This window comes from Sabethes cyaneus, chromosome 1 (assembly GCF_943734655.1).
Source record: "Sabethes cyaneus chromosome 1, idSabCyanKW18_F2, whole genome shotgun sequence".
Classification (NCBI taxonomy): Eukaryota; Metazoa; Arthropoda; class Insecta; order Diptera; family Culicidae; genus Sabethes; species Sabethes cyaneus.
In genome coordinates this window covers 166873809-166887765 of record NC_071353.1, presented here as the reverse complement: position 1 = coordinate 166887765, position 13957 = coordinate 166873809, and the positions used below count along the sequence as shown (strand labels likewise).

The 13957-nt window shown below is 41.0% G+C and overlaps 1 protein-coding gene across 1 annotated transcript in view; it reads left to right on the top strand.

Annotated features, from left to right (window-relative positions):
- Positions 1-846: 846 nt before the first annotated feature.
- Positions 847-13957, top strand: part of LOC128733851 (uncharacterized) — a 112327-nt gene continuing 99216 nt past the window's right edge. Inside the window, exon 1 of the mRNA XM_053827683.1 lies at positions 847-1711. The gene's annotated coding sequence lies outside the window, so the exon portion shown is untranslated. The remainder of the gene's footprint in view (positions 1712-13957) is intronic.

The window sequence follows — 13957 nt, the reverse complement described above, 5'->3', positions numbered from 1 at the left end:
TTGTTACCCTATAAATCACTTAACGTTTAATTGCAAATTTGTATATGTTTCATGATTTATCGCGCCCGCAAAGATAAAATGCATCCGATGTTAAGTTTTTATTTTCAGTGTTTATCGATTTTTTTGTAATTAAAAAACTAACACATGGTTCTGTCTGGCCGTCAATTTTATGGTGTGTCAAATTTACTATCTGTTGCACGCGTAGAAAAATTTACCGCTATAAATTGTGCGATTATCACTGGCTTAATTTGTTTTTGATTTATGCAACTAAAGTAAATAATAAACGTATCCGTTTTGAAAGTCACATACAATTGTTTACGTGCAGTTGGCACGTATGCGTGCGCTGGTTGCATCAGTTTTCAGTTGACAAAACGGACGCGACGTCTCCACACAACCGCTCACTTTGATCGGCCGACGACGAGGACGACGACAACGACAAAAGGAGGGCGTCTCTCACTTTAGACGAGTATTTTTCGAGGGCACTTGATAACGGAATTGTTGCTACCGTTGTCGTTGCTGTTGTGGGATAATGGGACTCAGCTGCATGTGATAATCTACGGCAGCGCTAGCGCCGTGGTGAATACAGATGCAACAGGCAGGGATAGAAAGAGAGAAAGATCGCAAAAAAAAGGATAACGACTGGATTTTATGGTGTAAGCTTTGCACACACTACAGTGCACTGCTCTGCACTGGGTGCCTGAATCGAAGAAAAGCTGCACTGGTGACTAAGGTGATAATGGAAATTGAAGATCCACTCGACGATTCGTTCCTGTAGCTGTGTAGCTGTAGATGCTGCAGATGCACAGCGAAATGTGTGACATTCCGGCACTTTTAGTCGGTGTGAAACGTGGAATACCGACGATACCGGGGGGTTGTCGTAAGACAACGGAAAATTGAAAGACGATTATTTTAAATGAGATTTTCACATTTCAGTACTAGTGCTAGAGAAAAACGTGGAATGTCGGAAGTGAGAAAGAATCTGGTGTTCAGAAAATAATCAAACCAAATAAAAATATCTGTATCAAAAGGCCAGTGTTGTGTGTTGCTTGCGAGCAAAAGAAGAAAAAAAAAGAAAAGAAATAAAACAGGTGGAGGCACGGGGTGTGGAAAACCGAGCCAGTAACCGAGAAGAAAGTGGCATCACGCAAAACCGAGCAGAGTGTGTAGTTAGTAGGTTTTTATTTAGCATACAGAAAGAGCGAGATACGAAACGGAAAATGTGTCAAGACCTGACGCCTGGCCTAGGCCTCCCGGCAGCGGCAGCTGCTGCCGTTGTCTTCGCCAGCATCGTCACCACCACCACCGCCGTCACCTCCGCCGGGGGAAAGGAATGAAGAAATTTGTTTGGATTATATAACTAAAATAGAATCTATCAGCGTTGTCATTTGCGCGTACAACACGGTGTGTTGATTCGGGGCGTCCGAAAAAGTTGGTTGGCCAACTCGGTGTGAAGTAAGGAGGAAAAAATAATAGAAGCGAAAAAAAAACCGACAACCAATGAGAACGTGTGGGTTCGCCGTCGTCATGTTACGCCAGATCACGTCACGTCACGCTCGCTAGAAACGCGTTCGAACGGGAAAAACGGTGGTGAAAAGTGGATGACAGCCGTGTGTTGGTCGGTGGTGGTGGTGGTGAGATTCCTCGAATGAGGAATGAGCAGAGAGAACGGCGACTATTGAAACTACTACAGCCGTTCGTCGAATCCCAAAAGGTGAGTTGATGTTCTGTACCTCTACATGTGGGGTTTCGATTCGTACATCAGCGGGCGCGGGTCGAGGGAATGAAGGAAAGTTATCAAATTGTCACGCTGTGACATCAGCAGCGCCGAGCGACTCCGTCGCCCGAACCGGTTGCCAATCAATTATGAATGATTCGATGGGGTGGAAATGTGTGATCTCTCGGTCGTTCGTTGCTCGCTGCTCGCTGGTCGCGTTCCAAGAGCAAGGAGACGCGCGGTGATTTGTAGTTGCGGCGTGTGCGCCGCGACGCGGTAGCAGCAGAGGTTGCTTTGATCGAATGAACGATGTTTATTTGTCTCAATTGGCACGTAAATTTTCCCCATTTTGTAGGAGTGTTGAAATTGTTATTTTGATGTAGAATAATATGCAAATGTAAGCAAATACAGCTGCAGGGCAAATAAATTCTCGACTGTTTAATTCATATTGATGTTTTGCTGCTTGCAAAAGCGTGTTTCATTTTTACTGGAGGATGTGCTGGAGATCAGCGAGCGACGATTGTGGCGTAATAAATCATGCATTAATTAACGAGCCGGCGGCTATCACCTTCCGTGCTGAATTTTCCACCTCACTCAGCGATTGATCTTATCGGTTGGATAAATTTATGCTTTCCGCACAATTTGTTTAGTGGTTTTGCTATCGGTATTTGTTTCATTAATGGTTTTCCATTTCCAGTTTAGACAAAGTCCCACTTTTAATGGAATTAACGGAGATCACCTTTCCGGACAGGTGGGCTCTTCTCCAAATTTATTTTGTGCTCTGAAATGACCATGATTTATGGTACATCCAGAAAGAGAAACAGAAATGGTGCGAACCGTCAGTTTTCCCGACATTTGCAGTGTTCCTATCGCCACAGACTTTATCTGTAACCGAAAAGAATATGAATAGGTTAGGAATTGTTCCGGTTTTCATGCTGGGACAAACCTTTTATCACCAGACTTTGCTCCGTCGACCGCTGCTGTTGGCTTGGCAGCGTCGGATTGCCACGGGTCTACCATAAGCTTACCTTACTGCTGAGGATTTTTTCGGCAGGAAAAATTACGTCAGGTAGCACTACGCTACGCGCATTGATACTACTTTTTTGACACTTGGTAATGAATTGCTTACAGGGTAAAAAAATCCAACGATCGATGTGAATGTTGCGGACGGCAAACTCCGGGCTTAAAGTCAGTTCCTTGAAATAATGAAGAAGACACAAATCGATTCAGAATTATCCTACTATAGGAAGCGATGTTGACATTTTCTATGTTTCTGTTTTATGATCCTGAACTGCCCAACTGCCTGGATAAGCAATTGCCGCTGGCAAAACTCCCGACTCAGCAAACATAAATAAATCAGTTTAGGCGGAAAATTTCCCCATGAAATCGCCGAGTAAGTAGGAGGTAGCGACCAATCATAACGGCTCGATGTCGAAGTCGTAGCAACCGACATTCAAGCCAAAATTCTCCACCTTCAGCTTCCCTTCACCCGCTTACCCCACCGCTCTTTGCCAAACGCTTTGACCACTTACCATGTGGTTGCTAGCGTTTTTTCTTCTTCTTCTTCTAATGTTTACACGCTCGTTCGTTTGTTTGGCTGCCTACTGCGTTACGATTAGGCCTACTAGCACAGAACAGAAGTGGAAGTAGAAATCCAAACACGTACATGCTACTTTCTACCGATACTAGCGAACCTGGCGGTAGCGGGTCACTTTTTTCCACGAAAACACACGAACGCATACGAATGCACACGAAAGCATGTGAAATCTGCTATGCGATTGGCAGCGAGCGTTCTGCTTATATTGCTGTTATCCGCTTCTATGCGAAAACCTTCCCAAAGAAAAAGAAAAATGAAAAAGTCTCTGTTACCAGTTTTGATCGCCGAATCGTTCGGACTTCCACTTCTGTTCTGTGCTACTAGACTTACTCGCTCTACGTTTCTCATTCAGTTGGCATTCAGTTTCACCTCCCGACCGAATCGCACCGCTGGTGCTGGTGCTGGCGTCATCTTTGGCTTTCGCTTTGGGTGACAATTGCCAGCGAAAATGAACGACCGACGTTGGACGTCGGATGCACCATGGGCCAGAAATTAAAATTTCGGGACAAAAATATTTGCGGTTAAACGGCATGTCTCAGCTCAATGTGGTCTTCGGCAACTTTTTGAATGAGAAAATTGATGCATATTTTGATGGAGACGTCCAATAATTAAGCGTTACTTAAACTACAATTTGAGTAATAACTTTTTGAGTAAACTTTTTTTCACCTTTTTGGTTTCAAAATATTAAAAATAAACCAATTTCAAGTAATTTTTCTGAAGATATCAAACTTCTACCTTTTACCCATTTTCAGCAATAGACCTTTGTTTATAAACGACCCCCCAAATCACATTTCTTCTTGTAACATGTTTATTTCAACAGACAGCTCAATGTGATGTCCTAGAAAATATTTTGCACACAAAAGTGGAATATTTTTACTGAAGACTGTTTTGCTTTATATGCATTAATTAATAAGATATAACTGTTTTAGGTTAAAAACCGTCTGATGAAAAATCCGAATATCTGGCCATCTACAAGTATCTGCAATTAGTTTGGATACCAATTTGTAGGGAATTATTAAAGCTATCTGCCCAAATGTGTATTTCAGATAACACCTGGGAATGCCATGGCTACCTGGGAATACCTGGGAATAGTGCGGATTTTTTTTTCATACATTTTATAACTTAATAAATATGCGTCCTAGCGTCAAACAGCCTTTACAGAAAATTTGTATTCCAACATACTGAATCACTTTGTAGAACATTTGAAAGCAATACAATAATCTTGTGCAAAGTTATTGAGTGTAATTGATTTTCAAGTGCTCTTTTTTAACACATTATTATATTTCGCAACCGGTAAGAGATAGATTATTCAGCAAAGTTGCTTATTTTAGTATGTTCTGTAACTTTTGGAGGAAAAAACTTTTTTTTAAAATTATTTAAGAAAACAAAAGTTTGTATTACCCTAATAGGTGAATTCATGGTCACCCTAATAGTGCAAAAAGATACGGCACCACCCTTGAAAAAAAAAACACATTTCTCATCAGACGGTTTTTAACCTAAAAACAGTTATATCTTATTAATAAATACAGAAAAAGCAAAACAGTCTGCAGCAAAAATATTCCTCTTTCATGTGCAAAATGTTTTCTAGAACATCACATTGAGCTGTCTGTTGAAATAAACATGTTAAAGAAGAAATGTGATTTAAGGGGTCGTTTATAAACAAAGGTCTATTGCTGAAAATGGGTAAAAGGTAGAAGTTTGATATCTTCAGAAAAAATACTTGAAATTGGTTTATTTTTAATATTTTGAAACTAAAAAGGTGAAAAAAAATTTACTCAAAAAGTTATCACTTAAATTGTTGTTTAAGTAACACCTAAATATTGGACGATCCCTTCAAAAGATGCATCATTTTCGCATTCAAAAAGTTGCCATAGACCACATTGAGCTGAGACATGCCGTTTAACCGCAACTATATTTGTCCCGAAATTTGCACTTCTGGTCCATAGTGGGATGGACAAGAGGTCTCGCGAACGTCTTGCCTCGGATAAGTTTTTTTTATAACCCAATCCAAACCTTTACCCCAACTACAACTTTCAGCGGAGTGATTTCGGAGAAGATATTGAAACAAAAGTTCCTGCTCGTAAATTCGCTTTGATTATTTGTTTTTGGTTTGATCGGTTTAGTTTGACACAATAGAGTGTACTATGTCAGCTAGTTAGCAGAGCAAAGCTACTACATATTGATTAGGTTTTTCATTAGGTTATGTTATCTCTATCGATTAAGATTGTTTAACAATTAGTTTTATTTTAATCGTTAATATCAACCAATATTTTTCGAAAAATGCTGTAAGTCTCTGCAATACTCAATGCTTCTATTCACTAGAAACATTTTCAATTCGTCTGCAAAGAACACTCTATCTTCTCAACATAACAGTAAGGCTGCATCATTAAGTTTTATAAAGAGAAGAATAGTAGCCCCATATTGCTACCCTGAGGGACGCCTAACGCATTTTGCGTGTTGAGCAGCACAAACAGCTGTCTTTGCTCGAGATGTGATTTCAGTTATTGGCTGAATCCGGCTGAACCGTGTGATTAATCAAAGGTGGAATCAATGTCAACGCAGCTTGCTAGTTTGTTTGCTTCCCAACTTCCAAAAACACTACAAACGTCTAGTTTAGTTTGCACCGCACAATAGTCCAAAAGGGCGAAAAGCGGAACTTTCCGCTGTGTCTTTTACTTTCATTTGATCATTTATGGTCTTCAGCACTTTTGTTCGTATGAGTATCCCCCTTAATCTAAAACTGTCAAAAGTTCGTTATCGCTTACTATAATGAAAATAAAAAAATAACTTTTTTGTGTTAGGAAATATAGACATAGTTTCTTCGGCAAAGTTGTAAATATTGTAAAAACAAGCAACTTTGCTGAAGAAATAAAATTTCTATCTTTATCGAGTGCTGAACTATTAGGCACATTCTTTAAAACTTCTTTAAAAATTGGCCCCACGAGCCCGTGGGGTAAAATGGGGCAAGCGGATTTATGAAATCCTTCATCTTAAAGTTTCATCTTAAAGCTTAAGTCGAGTACTATAAACTTGTACGAGTTCCATTTGTCCCCAACCACCCGAATGAGAGTACGGCAAGCATACGTTTTATGTGTTTCGCGTTCGCTAAAGGCTCGATACACGTCCACTTTTGTGTTCCTAGATAGACACATGGTTTCTTCGGCAAAGTTATAGAAAATTTAAAGATAAACAATTTTGCTAAATAAATAACATTTCTATCTCTATCGAGTGCCGAGCTGTAGAGCATTTTTCTTAAAAAAAATTTAAAAATAAATTTTTCATATTTAGCGTATGTTGGTTGCATTTTACAAGAGTATATGGTTCTAGGCGATTATTGAAAGACTCAAAACACATGTTTTTGCAGAAGGTTGCAGTTATCGCTGGTTTAAGCATTATTTTTCCTTAACTTCACGAGCCAAAAGCAATAAATTTGTAAGGAAAGGTCCTAGAGATTTGCCATCTTCTACAAAAACGGGTATTTTGAGTCCTTCAATAATCATCTAGACCTAGAACCATATAATCCTGATGACCTGACGGTTGGTGCCTCAACTCTGATCGCGACGATGTCTCGTGTGATGAACTCTGTAATAGGAAAACAATTAATGTTTGCATTGACTAAGACAGCAGCCCTCGGACGGAGAGTCATGCTTGTCATCAAAGAATAACTTACATGTTCTTGTTTGATTACCTTGTATTCTTCCTTTGTAGATCCAGAGCTCTTGAAACAGGGACAGGTCCACGCCGTCTTTGACAAACCTCCTGGAAAGAACTCCCGATGCAGCTTTAGCTTGATGGAGGTTTATCTGCATCTCACTGGCATTTGGAAGAGATGGAATTCCCGGAGGTTTAGGCATCGTGGAGTCCGCAGTTTTCTTACTACCAGTACCCGAACTCGTTTTGGATCGAGGGTGGAACTGGCTTCGTGTAGTCTCGCCATTCCCACTGATCTCACCGGAGTTTCCTGAGGCACTTGTGGAGACCACTTTTTTGATTCCACTCGGTCCTGAAACTGCTAGACTGTTAAGATTCCTGGGACATGGGAGACTCACCTCGATGAGTCTGCTCTTTACCAGAATCTCTGTTAGGACCCACTTGAGCACGTTGTAGAACTCCCTTTTTGGTACCAATGGTGCCCTGATTATCAGGATTCTTCGAGTTTTAAGACTCAGTGCCAACGGACCCTTGACATGTTTTGCTCCCATAGTGGAAGGCTATGAACCACTTTCTTTAACCAATCCATGGTTACCTGGTCTTTACAGGAAAGAACCAGGTACCCGGACGTTTACGAGCAGTTAAAGAATTTAGATTTGACCTGCTTGTAATAGAGCATCCTGTATGGAACCTAGGTGTGTTATACTCAGTTCAGTGCTGGAATAGTCCTCAGAGAGGATCCCAACTATAATCTGACCTACGGCCTTCCTGTAGGAGACACCAGTAGTGGAGCCCATGGGAGGCTTGGGGGTCTCACCAGTAGACTCTACTGTAGTTCCTCCCCTACGAGCGGAGTGGGTGGTTTGCTTACACGCACGTCCTGTCCGCTCGCTCTCGAGGGCACAGATTCCTCTCGGGTTTTTCGGGGATCGGTTTTTCTCCGCTGCTAGGCAGATCCGATCCACATGATCTTTTACCTGACACAGAGCCAGATTGAGTCAACAATTGCTCCTGTGCTTCCTTTGTGGGAAGCCCAGAGGCGAGCAGACCCTTATTTTCCTTTTCTGTGCTTTAGTCAGCCCAAGTAACAACTTGGGTTTCATTACACTCTTATGATGGCATTTAAGACCAAATTCGGTCATGAAAACCGCCACAAGAGTACAATAAAACTCACATTGTTGCCCCTGTGACTCAAACAGAGTCGGCCAACAACAATTAGTACTAATGATCGAACACTTTTTATACAGGTCACTTTAATTCGGTGCATAATTACACTTGACAAATCTACAGCTGCGAGCATTGCAGTTTAGTGTTTCGTATTGTGATTTTTTCTATTGTACGGATAAATTGTTACAGTCATATGGGCGTTACTCCACCCTTCTCGTCAGCAACCTCCGGTCATCAGTTCCTCCTTTTGTCCTACCGTCACTTATGGGAGAACCGTCTAAACATTTCGGTACCTCTGTTGTCAACCCATTCTCTTATGTCAAGGAACATGTGTGGCAAGTTTGATGAAGAACGGTCAAGCCGTTTCGGAGTTATGGCCTCCCCCCCTATTAGGGACTCTCCACCACCTATTAGGGAACCTCCCCATCTCGTTTTTGTTAACTCCCCAGTGTTGATTCTCTTATGCCAAGGAATAACTGCGCCAAGTTTGATGAATAACCGTCCAGGCATTTCGGAGTTATGGCCTCCACCTGTTACAAAGCCCCCAGTGCTGATTCTCTTATATCAAGGAACATGTGTGCCAAGTTTGGTGGAGATTGGTCAAGGCGTTCTGGAGTTATGGTGGAACATACAAACATACTCACGCTCACTTTTATATATATAAAAGTGAGCGTGAGTATGTTTGTAAGGGCGAACGAAAAGGCAATAAAACGACAGCATTTTTATTGGACGCAAAAAGAACGGAAGGACGATAAAAAAATAAGTAAAAAGTAGATAGAAGCGCGAAAAGAAACAACAAAAAGAGCCAAAAAAGAGGTCAAAACGACGAACAGATGACGAAAATACGATGAAAAGATGGCAAAACAGCATGAAAAGACGACAAAACACGCCAGATAGATGGCAAAAAGATGACAAATACGAACAGAAAACAATAACAATAAGATATTTGATATTTATGGAATAATTTCAACCGACTCATTGGTCTAAATGAAATGCAGGCTGGGAAAAGTAGTCAAAAAGTAGTCTACCACGATTGTATTCTACTGCCAAATGTCGAATTGGCTCATGCAGGCCATAGTTGGTACGGTGCAGTGTGTTCCTATACGTAAAAGCTGTTGAAGTCGTTGAGGGCGCAAAGGGCAATACAGTTGGAGTGAAGAAAGTACAGCAGGGCTATCGTATATCCCCACTAGCATCTTGTGTGCCATACTAGCGATGATTCATTTTCGCCGTTGTTCAAGTGAGCTAATGCCAATTAAACTACATAGGTTTTCGTAAGATGGTAGACTTTCGGGATTTCTCCAAGGCAGTATATGGCAAATTTTCCTGGCGAAGCGTTTCTGAATTCTTTCAATTCGTTGGGACCAGTAGTCATGGTGGGGGTCCCACACAGGGCAGCTTGTTTCTAAAATGGAACGAACCAGCGAGCAGTATAAAGCGCGCAATGTTCCAGGGTCTTGAAATTCTTTGACAACCCTTAGTACCATTCTCAGTTGTCGAATTGCTTTGCTGATGATCATCTCCTAATGTTGTCTAAACGTTATTTGCTCATCCAAAATAAATTCCGAGATCAGTAACCCTATCACCACGTTGCAAGACTTGAACATTGATGCGGTAGTCGTATACCAATGTATGTTTTTTCCGGAAGAAACTGATGACGGTACATTTTGGGGTGCTTATGGTCATGCAGTTGCAAGTGCACCATTCAGAAAACCGGTCAATCAGTTCTTGAAGTCTCAGGCAATCGTCGGAGTTGCGAACGATCATGTAGATTTTGGCACCATCCGCATAAAGCAATCTACTACCGGACGGTAATAGACGAGATATATCGGTTATAAACAAAGAAAACAGTAGTGGTCCAAACGTGCTACCCTGAGGTACTCCCGAATTGTTTTGAAACTAACAAGATAGAGACGCACCAAGTTTTATTGCCATCCTGCGGCCTCGTAGATAAGAATGGAGCCAGGCTTTGAAACCAGCAGACACACCCAGTTTATCAAGTTCAGCCAGCAGAATTTCATGGTCCACGCGATCAAATGCAGCCTTTAAATCAGTGTAGACTGCATCAACTTAAAAACGCTGGTCCATTGCGCGCAAGCATAGAGAGGTGAACTCCAGCAGGTTAGTTGAAACAGATCTTCCAGGAAAAAAACCATGCTGTGCCGCAGATATGTAGTTCTTAACATGAAACCAGAGATGTTTATAAACAATTGCCTCGAAAACTTTTGAGCAAGCGCACAGAGAAGTAATTTCTCGATAGTGTTCCACATTCCGTTTGTCACCTTTCTTGAACACAGGAAACATACAGGAGGACTTCCAAATACTAGGAAATTGCTGACATTGCATGGAGAGGTTGAATAATGAAGCGATTGGCGATTTCAAAACTTCACAGCAATTCTTCAACAGCACAGCAGGATGCCATCAGGTCCCGGGCAATAGCACTGTTTCATTCTGCTAACGGCTTCAGCAAGTTCAGCACCAGTAACGTTGAACGTTTCAGCTACAATCTCGCCACTCGGAACAAAACGTAGTGCTGATGCATTACTGAATACTACCGAAAAATATTTAGCGAATAGACCACTTTTACGGTTTACGGTAGAAGCTTCGTCGTTTTCCAGATACACACTAGAAGGTACCATCCATCCTCCTTACGCTTTGAGTTCACAAATTTCCAAAAACTTTTCGGATTAAGCCGAAAATTGCGCTCTGTTTTTTGTTCATAGGTTCGGTACAGTCTCCTGTTTAGGGTTTTATATTTTCGACTGGCTGTTGTAAAGCGTAGACGGTTGGAAGAATTTTTGTTTCTATGATGCGCACGAAGAGCAGATTTTCGCAAACGATTAAGGCGGGAAAGTTCAGTGATGCTCCAGGCGGGCTTACGACGTGAGCGCATTCGATGACCAAAAGACAGCAAATAGACGACAAAAATATGAAAAGACAGCGAAAAGACGATGGAATGATGACGAAAAATTGATGACAAGTAGGCAAAAAAAAAGATGAAAAAAGTCGAAAGACCATCTATCTTCTATCTTCTATAAGTGGCTTGTCTGTAGCCAAAACCAGGTCTCTGACAGGACATCATAAGAGGCTTATCGGTTTTTATGCCCCTGACAGGACCTCATGTTTTCGTAGCAATGGGTTGCCAGTCTATTGCCAGTCCCCTCACTGGTCGACTGCTGGACTGCTCGATTGCTTAACTGGTCGACTAGACTGCTCGGTTTGATTGTTCGACTGGACTGCTCAACTGCTCGATTGTACAGATCGACTTGACTGCTTGATTGAACAGGTCGATTTAACTGCTAGACTCAACTACTTGACTGGACTATTCGAACTTACTACTCAATCTGACTGCTCGATTTGACTAAACGAATTGGCTGTTCGATTCAACTGCTCTGTTAGACTACTCGATTTAACTGCTCGACTAGACGACTCGATTTAAATACTCGACTTGAAAGCTCGACTGGACTGCTTGACTGAACATGTTGGTTCAACTGCTCGACTAGACTACTCGATTTGACTGCTCGACTCGACTGTTCGACTCAACTGCATGATTCGACTGCTCCACTCGCCTGCTCGACTCAATTGCCCGTCGCGATATCAACCGGTTCAGAGCCGCTCACACAAAAGAGCCATTTTGGCCCATCTATAGAATCAGCACAGTGGATTTTTGTTCAGTTAAATTAGACCCAATGCGAGCATATAAACTATTTGTTTCAGTTTCAGGCCGACTCTTTTATGTACACCATTTTAGAGCTATATTACTCTAATCGTAAGATCTTCGCATGCCGTGATGCAGATAGCTTAAAAATCAATACAAAGCTTAAAAATCGTCGCAAACACTGGCAAAAGGAATGTGTCCGCAGTTTTCTTGACAGGCATTTATGTTTTGCGGATCGTAAGTTTCGGGCTCAACTAGTAAGATCAACTGCTGTTTCGGCAAAAGATATAACAAAACTAGATGATGATCAACACGGTAACTGCATTGATATTTTTAAGTAGAACTATCGGCAATTGTAAGTTCATCGACAGTATATAGTTCCGCAGTACCTTTTGTGCAAGATAATTTACCTTCAATACAATGGGCACTTGTCTAGGAACTAAGCAGGCTGTTCTGCACTCTTAAATGAGTACCCGTAAATTGGTTGGATTTAGCTAAAACTTGGTTGAAAATAGGGCTGTCGGTATTGGGTGCTTTTGGTGAAAACCGGTATTCCGGTATTGGCGTAGAAAATACCGGTAGTACCGGTAAAATACCGGTATTGGCAGATTATTCGGAATCAATAGAAATGTCGATGTTTTTCAGTAAATGTCTCGATTTTCAAACTTTAGTTTCAGTATGGTTACTTAGCAAAGTAGAACTTAAGCAGATATAATACGCTTAGTGATTTATTTCCCTTGCTGGATTTTATTGCCAGCGCTTCCAACGACTGAAAAAACTTCTGCTTTCATCGAAGTCTGACAAACGGCTCTAAGGCATTTTCTTTCATTTCTTCAGATTTATAGTATAGGGAAACCCGCATTTAACTGTTTTCAAATGTGCCGGTATTGTAGCTTCCAGGATATTAAATGCTCCGGTCTCCTATTGTCTCTTCACGAATTTTCCTGCATCCCCAGAGCAGAACCCTTGCATAGCGTCCTCCTCCTCTTCATCGTTCACAGATATTTTCTCTTCTCTATTATCAATCCCACTATTCGCAGAGCTTGGAAATTTTATCTGCTTGTTTGATCAATGTATCACTCGAAATATTTGAAAAATCTTGCAAAGTCTTTCCTGGCAGATCCTTTAATGGCAAGAATGCCCAAAAAACGGAAATATTCCCGTATTCTGACTAGGGATCGGCATCCTCGAAACAAATAAATGAAGCTGACTTTCTCTTACCGTACCCTTACCATTTGATGAACTGAACGTTTTAAGCAAGCTTCAGCTGAAATTAGTGACTATTTCAAATGACATTTGATTGGCAGTCAGGCACGATTTGCCGATGTTGGGTAGGTTAATTATAATATGCGCTAAATTGAAGAAAATGTTACACAAACTCAATTCAATTGCATTCAAAGTTGCTGGTCTTCTACTGAATATTGTATAGACATTTGATTTGACATATGAAACTTTAAAATCGGTTGGCATGATGAAAAGAAAACCGTTTTATTGAAGCTGATTGAAGCAAGTTTTGAAACGAGACGGCGTTGCTTCAGTTGAAACTAAAGCTTCATTACTTCATTGCTGAGTAGTGATTTACTTATAAGTGACGTTGCTGGGCCCTGATTTTGTTTCCTAAATTCGTTATTTGAGAACTTCGTATAATTTGGTGGCTTTTAAATATCAAGTTGTTCAAAAATAAATTAACACGCGACGTCCGACTCATGCAATGAAATTTGTTAACGGTAAAGATGCTCTACTGTGCCTTAAATGGGTTCAAGAGTTATAATTATTTGACCCACAATTTCACCTTCTTCATTGTTAGTAGTCAGCATTAACACCAAGTTGTATTTCTATGAGTCTTACAATCTTCCATCAAACTTAGTTCTTCTTCGAATAAGGAGTTTGAAAAAACTAAGATATTAGTTAATACCGGAAATACCGGTTTTTTGCTTTGCCAAAACCGGTATTTCGGTATCCAAAAATTGGTCGGTATTACCGGTTTCGGTACTACCGGTACTACCGGTTAGACAGCCCTAGTTGAAAATGGCTTTAAAGTGTACAAACTCAGATTTTGAATAGTTTTTCAACCAAAACATTGCTAGTAGGAACTTAAAAGTGTGTTATTTGTCACGGAGAATAATTCAATTATCGGTAGCAAGTAGGCAAAATTGGTTGATTTTTTTAC